The sequence below is a fragment of the Rhinatrema bivittatum genome, chromosome 1, assembly GCF_901001135.1.
Source record: "Rhinatrema bivittatum chromosome 1, aRhiBiv1.1, whole genome shotgun sequence".
Taxonomy (NCBI): Eukaryota; Metazoa; Chordata; class Amphibia; order Gymnophiona; family Rhinatrematidae; genus Rhinatrema; species Rhinatrema bivittatum.
The window spans coordinates 490,545,482-490,556,287 of NC_042615.1; positions in this window are offsets into that span (position 1 = coordinate 490,545,482).

The window sequence follows — 10,806 nt, forward strand, 5'->3', positions numbered from 1 at the left end:
ATTTGCAAAACTTGTGGTGGTTTTTATCTTCTCCAGTTGTATATGTGCATGAACACGGCCATATTTAAGATTTTGGCACCCATAGGCAAAGTGCCACAGTGGCGCCCCTTTAAAGCCATGTCGACACACTGCCCTAAAAGCAAGTGGAGGCAGGCTCCTCTTTGGGCTGGATTTTTAGCGCCTTCAAAATTTGGTACCTAAGCACAACTGCCTGTGTTGTCTATCCCTAAATCCAGGTCTGTACATCCAAAATACTGAATAGCTCAGGGTTTAGATCATTTTTCTTGTTTAGCAGGCAAATGGGGGAGGAGAGCAACCTTTAATAGTCATTGGGGGTTTTTTTTTCTGTATTATGTATTGTTTCATACCAGTTTCTTTGGTTTCACACTGATTATCTTTTCCCTTAACTAGTTTTCTCATCTCTTTTCATATTGTTCAGAAATTCTATGGTATATAACAGGTTACTGTGAAAAAAAAAAGTGCTGTAGCTCTGGTGCTTTCCTGCTTAACCTGTTGGATTCAAAATACTTAAAAAAAAAATAAAAAATATATATATATGGAACTTTATGTTGACAGAAAAGTCTTTTTAGAGGCCAGGTTCATTCATCTGTGTTCTGCTTAGCAAATATGCAAAAAATATTTAGCTTCCAGAAAGAAGCAGCACTAAGAATAACTGATTCCATAAAGAAGAGTAACCAAGCAAAATAAAATAAGAGAAAAAGGACAAGCAAGATGAATATGGGATCAGGTGAGAAAGCGTGGTTTAACAAAGGAAAGCAATGCACTCAACGCCAGAGTATCTCTGGAAGGATAAAAATAAAAGTATATTTGTCACTACCACTTTTCAGTCAATTGTCAAGTTTCAACTACGGTGTTTTTAACCTTCATTTTGTTTCTTGTGATTTATGATAAAGTAATAGGTGCTTTGACAGATATCTCCCATTGTACAAAAAATGTATTCTGTGCAGTTTGAGTAATCAGTAATTCTAGGCAATCACAGTCTTTTGGGACAAATTTCACAAAATTCTGGATGACCTCTTAGGCTTCAATTCTACCAAAATTTTCTTTATAAAAAATCATTCACAGAAGGTAGCAACAATTAATTCATTGTACTCTGTTAATTCAAAACGGTTTTATTGAGTTTAGTAAAACAAAAACAGATGGTGATACAGCAAATAGAAACAGCCTTGTCAACAATTACAGTGTTAGAAAGTCGTCATTAAACCGAGGTGCTTGACAAGCCTTTGTACCCATCCATAAACACCTAAGGCATCAACCATCTAGTCGTCCCCCCCCCCCCAATCCCTTGTATGAAAAACCCTCCCACAGCTCCTTGGTCCCAGTCACCAGTCCAATAGGTCCTTTTATTGACAAGATCAGCCTAGACCTCTATGTGGCCACCACATTCAAGATATGGCTGTGAACTTGGTGAGAGAGAGATTGAATATATGGGTCCCAAATATCCAGAAAGCGACGTTCACGCTGGAATGAAGTACTTGCCCATTGTTTATCCATCAGCATCAGTCGGTGAAAATGGTTCCACCACTGCCAGTGTGATGGTGGCTCTGAGGATTGCCAGCACAGCAGGATCATCTTCTTCCCCACTGCAAAGGCCTTCCTCACCAATAATCATGGACCTCGTCCCCGGACTATTCTCTGTGAAAACTGTCCAAACAATACCAGACCTAAAGTAAAAGGAAGCACCACATCCAAAAGCCTCGCCAGATATCGCACCATTCGTGCCCAGAAATATCGCACTCGAGAGCAGCCCCAAAACATAGGTAGTACGGAGCCCTCAGCCTTGTTGCACTTCCCACACAACCCAGACGGCACTAATTTAAGATGGACCACTCTTGTTGGCGAAATAAAAGCTCTCCATAAAAATTTAAATTGCATCTCACGGTAATAGGTATTAGAGGAGATGATAGATATATGATGAAAGCAACTGCGCAGGACAGAGGCCGTAACCACCATCCCTCCCACCCCACTCCAACGCGCTTCTAAAAGTGTGGAGATCTCCTCAGTATTATTCCCCATAAGCCTTTTATAATACTGAGCCAGAGTGGGGGTCTTCTGTGTTGATAAAGCAAAGAACGTTTCCAATTTGGTAAAATATTGGGCATTTCTAGTCTGTAACGGGAGAGAGTTGATGTAGTGTTGCAGTTGTAAGTATGGGAAAATTTGCTTGGAGGGCAGCCCATATTGCTGAATTAAAGTTGTGAGGGGCAATATACTACCGTCACCATCCAAAACATGACCTAAATATAAAATTCCTCAGGATGTCCAACCTTGAAAGCTAGCCGTCTGAGAACCCGGTTGAAAATCAGGATTCCCCCGTATCAGCACAAAATAAGTACACAGTCTTATTTTCTGCTGATACGGGGGAATCCTGATTTTCAACCGGGTTCTCAGACGGCTAGCTTTCAAGGTTGGACATCCTGAGGAATTTTATATTTAGGTCATGTTTGGATGGTGACGGTAGTATATTGCCCCTCATAACCTTTTAGTCATCAACCGCCATGTGACCCGGAGAGGGGCAAATAGGGCCGCAATCAATGGAGGATATGAAATATTTGATGCCTCCACCTGTAAAGCATAGCTCAGGCCTACGGGAGCCACCAAAGTTTTCTCCGCCAAGAGATCTACACAGGCCGATTCTCCCAGAAGCCAATCTCGAATAATTCTAAGGTTACCGGCTACATTATAAAGCCGCAAATTGGGAACACTGATCCCACCCTGGCCCAATCGATTTTGCAGGAAACGGAGGGGTATTCATGCTTTTTTTTACCCTGCCATAAGAATTTATGCAAAGCAGTCTCCATCTTCCCCCGATCTGAGGCTCTAAGGAAAATCGGCAAATTTTGAAAAAGGAAAAGCCATTTAGGGAGAATAATCATCGTGAACAAATTTAGCCGGCCCAACAATGAAAGGGGAAGAGAGCGCCATGTTTCAAGCCGATCCATTGCTGTTTTTAAAAGCGGGGTTACATTGCTAGTGTACAATAAATGAAGTTGAGCCGGTAGGAAAATTCCCAAGTACCTTATCTGAGAAGAGGCCCAGGACATTGGAAAGGTAGTCCCCCAAGCATTCTTTAAAGAAAGGGGACAAGGCTTCTGGCTTCCCATGGTTTAACTTAAACCCCGCAAAGGAACCAAATTCTTGAACAAGCTCCAAGAGGCTAGGCAGCGAGTGAGTGGGGTCTGTCAGGAAAACTAAAATGTCATCAGCAAACGCTGCGTATTTAAATGTTTCTGACTGAAATCGAACCCCTTTAATAGAGCGTGTGGTTTGAATAGCTACCAATAAGGGCTCAAGCTGCAAAACAAATAGCAAGGGGGCCAAAGGACATCCCTGCCTAGTACCCCTGTTAATGGGAAAGGATTCTCATTGAGAATTATTAGTCACTAAAGTGGCCATAGGTGCATTGTATAATAAAATGGGGTTTGATGATTATTGTATATCTTGACAGAAGAAGATAATGAGTTTCTCTAAGAATAAGCAGGATACGAGTGTTGTGCTTGGCGGTCTGCGGGCTATTCCTGCAGACCGCCGTTCTCACCTCCAGCCCAGCTAGGTCAAGAAAACCATGAACCAACATGCTGAGGCCCCTTCAATGCATCCAACTGCCGCCCATGGTGGGAACGTCACAACCCGAGACAGCATGCGCCTGGATTCATGGCCAAGATGCCGCCAACAAACGCCAACATGGCACAACCGCTTTAGGCGCACATGCCAGTTGTTGAAATTAAAGGGACAAAGGCAGAAAAGCCTCGTGATCCCCTCCTGATGAAATCATGAGTCGTGGGACTATAAAAGCCACTTCTGCTGTTGTTCAAGGTCTCAGCAATAGACTTCCCTGGAACTGTGCATTGCCTCAGCATTCCTGTGTTCCTGTATGTGCCTTTGTTCTTGGTTCATTTTCCTTTGGTTCTGTGTCCTGTTCCTGGTTCCATGTTGGCAGTCTGTGCTTTGAGTTCTTGCCTTCTTCGTGGTCAGTCTTTCTTCTCCTCTGTCTTCAGTGTCCTCACTCCTGCTTGTCTGGTTCCTTGTCCTCCATCCTCTTCTCCATTCCTCGTTTCCTTTGGATTGACTTCTGCTTGGACTCTGATTGTCTTCTACCTGCTACTGACCACTACCAGGATACCGACTCTGTTGACCTCCGCCAGCCACTGACCACAGCCTGTTCCAAAACTTGCTTGCTCACTGCCTTCCCCTCACCGCTGTCTGACTCTGACTCACATAGGGGCAGATTTTCAAAGGGGTACGTGCGTACCCCCCGGAAACCTTCCCCAAGCTCCCCCTGCGTGCGCCGAGCAAGCCCCAGGACGCACGTAAGTCCCAGGGCTTTGCTGGGGGGGGGGGGGCGTGTCGGGGGCGGCGTGATGTTCGGGGGGGCATTCTGGGGGCGTGTCAGGGGCATCGTGCCAGCCCGGGGCATTCCAGGGGCATGGCCGAGGCCTCCGGACCAGCCCCCGCGTCGGGTGATGGCGCACGCGAGTTACGTATGCCTCGGGCAGGCATAACTTTTCAAGCAAAGATAGGGGGGGGTTTAGATAGGGCTGGGGGGTGGGTTAGGTATGGGAAGGGAGGGGACGGTGCGGGGACGGTGCGGGGGGGTGGAAGGAAAGTTCCCTCCGATTCATACTGTGATGGGGCACAAGTCATATCCATTAGAAGTCCATGGACAGTAGAGAGTATATATATATCAGTCATTTAAGATCCAGCTACGTGCTCTATGAGGTAGAGCCTGAATGTAAGGGTCCCAAATCTGTAAGAACTTGCGACGATGTCTAGGAGACGTGTGAGCCGTCAACCATTCCATCTGCATCAGATGGTGCAAGTGGTTTCTCCAAGCCCAGAAGAAGGGCACCGTCACTTCTCTCCAGTGAAGGAGTATCAATTTCTTTCCTACAAAACAAGCTTTCATAAACAGCATACAAGGTCCCACTTCCCTAATATGTAGAAGAGGGATACATTCAAAGAGTAGCAAAAGGGGAAAGGCTTGTAATGGAATACCCAGCAGGCCTGCCAAATAAGATACAATGCGCCTCCAAAACTGTTGAATAAAGGAACAGCCCCAAAACAAGTGAGAGAGAGTGCCCAATGCCCGGTTACATTTCCCACAGGTTGCCGTTGGCACCAAGGTAGAATGGAATGCCACCTGCGAAGAAATATAAGCTCTCCAGAGAAATTTGTATTGCATTTCTCGGTAATAGGAGTTGGGAGAGACCTTCGCAATGTGCTGAAAACAAGCTCCCAATTGAGCGTCTGTGACTTGGAATACCCCCTCCCCATTCCAGGGTTCTGCGAGGATCAAGTACGGATTGGGTGAAACCATGCTCCGCAGTTTTTTTTATAATAATGCAAGAGTGATGGCGCTTGGACCCACTCTAATAAGAGACAATCCGCTACAGCATGGAGGCCACTAGGCAAAAGACTGGTCTTTGGTAGTGAGAAAATATGGATGATTCCCAGGCCGTAAAGGGCAGACATCTCCTGGGGGGGGGGGGGGGGGGGGAAGTAATTGCCCCATGGCATTGAAAATATGATCCAATTGTGTAATCCCCCGGGCTGCCCAATGTTTAAAAACCACAGATGAGGAGCCTGGTGAAAAATCCGGGTTACCTTGTAGAGGCAAAAAGTATGCACATCCCTGGGGAAGCTGCAATAATTTTAATAGATGAAACCAGGCGTGTTGTATCGGGGAAATCAAACCCACCAGGGGTTCCGGCAAATTCAGTATGTCCCATGTGGTCTGCAAAACAAAGTGTAAATTGCGAGGGCCAAGGAGCTCTGCCGCAAGATTAATATAGAAACCATCCCTTGCCAGCCAGTCTCGCACTACCCATAAATTACTTGCCCAATTATATAAACGAAGATCTGGAACACTAAAACCACCCACACCCCACTTACCCTGCAGTCGGCAGAGTGCTTCCTGGATTTTTTCCCTTTCCAAGAAAAACCCTGCATGCCTCTCTCTAATTGTTTTATGTCTTTGACTTTTAGACAAAGTACCAGATTCTGAAAAACATAAAGCCACTTGGGTAAAATTATCATTTTCAATAAGTGAATATGACCCCCTAAGGACAACGGGAGAGCCCGCCATTTATGCATCCGGTCCAAAGTAAAGGCCATTAAGGGAGGCACATTCAAATCATAGATCTGCGAGAGCTCAGTGGACAAGTGGACACCTAGATACCGTATGTGCCCTTGGGCCCATAGCAATGGAAAGGGACCCTCCCATCTGTCCCGCAACGCATCTGGGTATGCCAACGCTTCAGATTTGTATGAGTTTAAGCGGAAACCAAAAAAGGAACCAAAATCACTAAATAAGGATAACAAGGGTGGCAGAGAGGATTTAGGATCAGTTAAAAAGACCAAGATATCTTCGGCGAATGCCGCGTATTTGAAAGTCTGGGTTTGAAACCAGACCCCTTTAACTTGCCTGGCCATCTGGATGGCCAATAGTAATGACTCAAGTTGTAATAAGAACAGCAAGGGGGATAAGGGACACCCCTGTCTGGTACCCCGATGAATGGGGAAACTTTCGGAGTAGGATTGGTTAGCCATTATTCTTGCCACCGGGCCCTGATAAAGAAGATGAATCGCCTCTTGAAACCAGCCGGTAATATTCATCTCATCTAGTATATGAAACAAGTAATGCCACTCCACTCTGTCGAAGGCCTTTTCCGCATCAAAACTTATGGCCAGATATGGAACTTGAAACTGTGTGCACAGTGCCATGGCTGCCAAAACCCGTCTAATATTTGCGAGTGCATATCTTTTTTTTTTTTACAAACCCCACTTGATCCTGTCTAATTAGGGAGGGCAGAATCAGGGCCAATCGGTCAGCTAAAATCTTGGCAAGCATTTTCTGGTCTACGTTTAACAACAATATAGGTCAGTATGCTGCGGGCGACTGCGGGTCTTTTGCTGGCTTGGGAATCAATGTTAAATACACCTCTTTACTTTGTCCAGGGTACGATCCCTTTTCAATCAAGGCATTGAAATTGATGGTCAGTGGGCCTATCAGAGCATCCGTCAAGGCCTTATAATACTCAGCTGTAAAGCCATCAGGCCCTGGTGCTTTGTAACACTTTGCCTGCCAAATAACCTGCCTAGTCTTTATTTGGCAGGCAGAGTAGTAAGGACACTGGGGAGTGGATGGTGGGGATTCGGAGATGTTCCACAAGTTGCTTCAGGATAAAATTCCCACCGGCCCCAGAATCCACCGTCAGTGTATGAAACTCTTGAGCGTCACGTTTGATGGAAACTGGCAAGGTTAATGGAGGAGAGAGCGAAGTCAGGCCTAGGAGCAGTCCTCCAGCAGGACCTAGGCCTGGGAGTTTCACGGACAGACGGGGCATGAGGGGCATGTCCGGGTTGACCACAATACAAGCAGAGGCCTGATTGTTGGCGACAGCGTTTTTCTTTCGGTGAAAGCCTACTTCAACCCATCTGCATAGATTCTTCCACTTCTTTTTCCTGAGCGGTGTTTGGTTTAGGAGAGGGCGTACGTTGAATTCGGGGTACACTCAGAGCCATTCCTCTGGACATTCTAGCCTCTTGAGAATGTTCTCGAAGGTGGGGATCGATGCGACCGGCTAGGTCTATCAGGGAATCCAGGGATTCAGGAAGTTCTCGGGCCACTAGTTAATCCATGATCCATGGGCTTAGGCCTTCGAAGAAGATAGCACGTAGGCAGTCCGAATTCCACTGACGTTCAGACAAAAGGGTCCTGAACTCAATGACGTAATCAGTCAAAGACCTGGAGCCTTGTTGGAGATGTAGAAGGGAAGACCCGGATATGGTTTTCCAACCTGGATCATCAAAGATGGTATGAAATAAGGCAAGGAAGCCAGGCAGATCTCGAAGAACCGGGTCCGCTAGCTCCCAGAGTGGTGATGCCCAGGCCAAGGCCTTACCGTCCAGAAGTGACAGGATGCAAGTTGTCTTCGTAATCACATCTGGGAAATTTGCTGGTTGCAGGCAAAAGTGCATATTACACTGATTCAGGAAACCCCTGCACATAAGAGGATCTCCTGAGAAACGTGGGGGTGCTGGCAAGGGCACCATAGGTCAGAGGATCAGCGTGTGAGTAGCAGGATTCGGTTTGGCAGACGTCGAGGCGGAGTCCAACCGGGTACTCAGGTTATCTATGGCTGCTGAATACTGAAGTATTTGTTTAATATTTCTGCCATTTCTTTGTCTGTCTCTACACTTTGCTTCTTGTCATGTTTCAATTTCACTGTACCACTTCAGAACTTCCTTCTTTCTCTTATATATCTGAAAAATGTTTTGTCACCTCTCTTTATCTTTTTGGAAATCCTGTGTTTATTTATTTTATTTATTTATTTAGTGATTCTTATATACCGCGGCACATAAAAATATACATCACCTCGGTTTACAGTAAACAATAAATTAGCAACAGGCTTTACATACAACAGGCTTTACAGGAATTAAACAGATGAACGCAACAGGCTTTACATAAATAGCGGAACTCCAGAGTGCATAAAATAACTCCTTTAACTAAAATGAACACTTGACCTTTTGCTTTCCTGATTTCTTTCTTAGTCTCCCTCAGTTCCACTAGGTATTCTTCCCTGTGTTCCTCTATTTGGGATTGTTTATACTTCCTGAATGCTGTTCTTTTTGCCTTTATTTTTTCAGCTACCTCCTTTGAGAACCAAATTGATTTCTTTTTCCTTGTACTTTTGTTTACTTTTCTAATATATAGCTATGTTACCTTTGTAAAGGCTCCTTTTAATTTCACTGAAAGTGGACGAGAATTTTTGTTGTTCAGAAATTCATTGCGCCAGGCCAGGAATGGCCTGGAGAGCCAAGACCTCTGCCGGATCCATTGACTTTGGCAATCTCTTAGGATTCGTAGGTTAGTGGGCCCTTGGCCCGAGGTGAGAGATGGAACCGCCCATGTGGAGGAGCCCCACTGAGCCTCACTGTCAGGAGCAATAAGTGAAGCAGCCCAGAGAGTAAAGTGAGAGCAGGAGATTGGGGTGTGGATGCAGTTGCCAGAATAGGTCCCCCTAGAGGTGGACTACTGAACAGGTCCCGGGGAGCGGGGAATGCAGGCAGGGTATGGAGGAGTGCTTGCAAGGGCGACTCCAGGGAGAAGAGCCATGGAGAGAGTCAACACAGGAGGAATGAGGCTTACCTGAGACACAGAAAGCCCAAGGGTCTCTGGCAAAGCAGGAGGACACTACCCTGAGGAGTGGGGAAGTGTGCTACAGTGTCAGAAATAGGCAGAACACTACCCGAGGAGCAGGGAGCATAATGTGATAACAGTAGTGTGCAAGGTGTTGCCCCAAGGAGCGGGGGGAGGCATGGCACTGTTCCAAGTTCACAACATGCTACCCCGAGGAGCAGGGGAGCAACAATCACAAGCAGTGGCAGTGGCCCGCGGAGCGGGGTACACCAGCACTAGGTCTCCACGAAGCAAAGTAGAACGGCAATGCTCCGTAGAGCGGGGTACACCAAAGTAGTCTCACGAGTAGAGTAGTTCCTCGAGCAACCCCAAGGAACGGGGGAGATGGCAGCCAGCTTCCGAGACTCAGGCCCTCTGAGGAGCGGTTAGCCAGAGACAGGAGCAGGGCCCCCAAGGAGCGGGTACCCAAGAGTGTCTCATGCAGAAGCAGCAGGAACCAGGAACTAGCGTCTGTAGCGAGAACAGCAGGATTCAGCAAAGAGGTAACTCATTGCCAAGTCAATGAGAGCCAGACCCCGATCATGCTTAAGAGTCCAGGGCTAGTGATGTCATCAAGGGGAGATGCCCCTGAGGTTCCCGCACTGGCATCCTTAAAGGAGGGCCATGGAGTGTGTGCACGCGCTTAGGAAGGCCCAGGAGAAGCATGGCAGTTGGCGGCGTCCTTGCCACCCTGAGGAGTCCTGGAACGGAGTCATGAGTGTCTGAAGCGAGTCCTCCCAGAAGAGAGAGGGTAGCAACACATGAAGTAAGTAATAGCTGTCACAGCCGTCTGCGGCCGAGGGTCATAACAATAGTATACATCCCAGGGTTACTATAAGAACTCAAAAATGAAATTTCAGACCTATTACAAGTAATTTGTAACCTATCATTAAAATCATCCGTTCTTCCTGAAGACTGGAAGGTGGCCAATGTAACCCCGATATATAAAAAGGGCTCCAGAGTTGAATTGGAAACCTGTAGACCGGTGAGCCTGACATCAGTGCCAGGAAAAATCGTGGAAAGTTTCTGTTCTTTAGCTGTGACAGTGTTTTTGGCCTGTCAGCATACTTGTCTGCATCCCGTTTTGGCTATTATGAAACATATTAGGTGCTTTCAGTGGTTAAACATGGGATATCTCCTTACAGCTATATTCAAATTTATCTTATGTTTATTCATTATGGATATCCTGAAAACCCAACTGGTTGTGGGAAGTCCTGGCCTAAAGGTTTGGTTGTCATTCTTGGTGCTTATGGTCCAAGGCCTTGTTGTCATTTTGGGGGGTTTTCCTGCACTAATTGGTCATCACTTTGAGCCAGTTAGCACAGGGAAATCTGATTTGTAAGTTGTCTGCATTTGTACGGAAACACTCTTTTATGCAGTCTTAGTAACACAGCTCTTGCTTTACAGATCATTATTTGATATAATTAGGTATTAATACTGCCAAATAACTCATGTTACTATGCCATTTTGAATGCTAGTTAGTACATTAGACCCCCTACATATTGGAAATAGTTCTTAAAAAATCTAATTGCCTCCCATTTCTCTTCTACTTATTTATTTTCTAGTCTCATATCTCACTTATTCCACATATTTCTGTATTTTCC